Here is a 919-nt window from a genome sequence, read left to right as displayed (position 1 = left end):
CACCAGGTAGGCCATTATCTGATGAGTTTGACTATCAGAGGTAATTGTTAACGTGATAGTTGTTGGAGGTCTGGCATCCTACTGGAGAGGATTAGCTTCAGTGGCCGTAGTATCTTCCCCTTCTGACTGAGGAGATTGGACTTGGTCCGATTGCTCTGGAGAAGGTTGGGCTTGATCCGATTGCTCGGGCTGATCATGCCTACTTTGTTCTTCAGCTTTGATCCTGACAATGATTTTTTGAGCCTGCTCGCCTTGAGAGATTAGTTGTCTCCAAGAACGGCATTCTGCAACTCCTATTCGAGCTAGGAGGTCGGTTTGCAAGTTGTGTCGACAGGTCTCTACTAAGGTAGATTGTGTCATACCTGACGAACACCGGAGAGCCATGGATCGGAACCTTTTGACATAGGCTTTGACGGACTCCCTCTTCTTCTGCTTAGTAGCAAGAAGGGTATGGATGGAGACTTCTGTATCCTCTTCAAAGAATCTTGACAGGAAGAGTCTCTCTAGATCCGCCCACTTTTGGATACAGCCCGCAGGCAGTTTCCTGAACCATTCAAAGGCAATTCCCTTGAGGGTGCCAATGAACAATCGAGCCAGTATGGCATCGTTCGATATTATATTTCCAGTCTGTGACTTGAAATGATAAATATGTTGGTTCGGTGATCCCGTGCCGTCAAAAGTTTGTAGCGTCGGGACCTCGAACTTTGGAGGATAAGGGGCTGCATCCCATTCGGCAGGATAGGGTCTGATAACTCCCTCATCTTAGAGCTCGCTTCTGTTAGCAAGGGCTTTGAGGCGGGCTTCCAATTCTTCCATTTTGGCAGACTGAAGATTCTGCTCGTTCTCAGTCTCTCTTCCTTCATCAGAGGAAGATTCCAGGCTGTGGGCTTCTTGGTCAGAAGCCGCATCATCAACCACT

This window comes from Asparagus officinalis, chromosome 1 (genome assembly GCF_001876935.1).
Source record: "Asparagus officinalis chromosome 1, Aspof.V1, whole genome shotgun sequence".
Taxonomy (NCBI): Eukaryota; Viridiplantae; Streptophyta; class Magnoliopsida; order Asparagales; family Asparagaceae; genus Asparagus; species Asparagus officinalis.
This window is presented reverse-complemented; position numbering follows the sequence as displayed.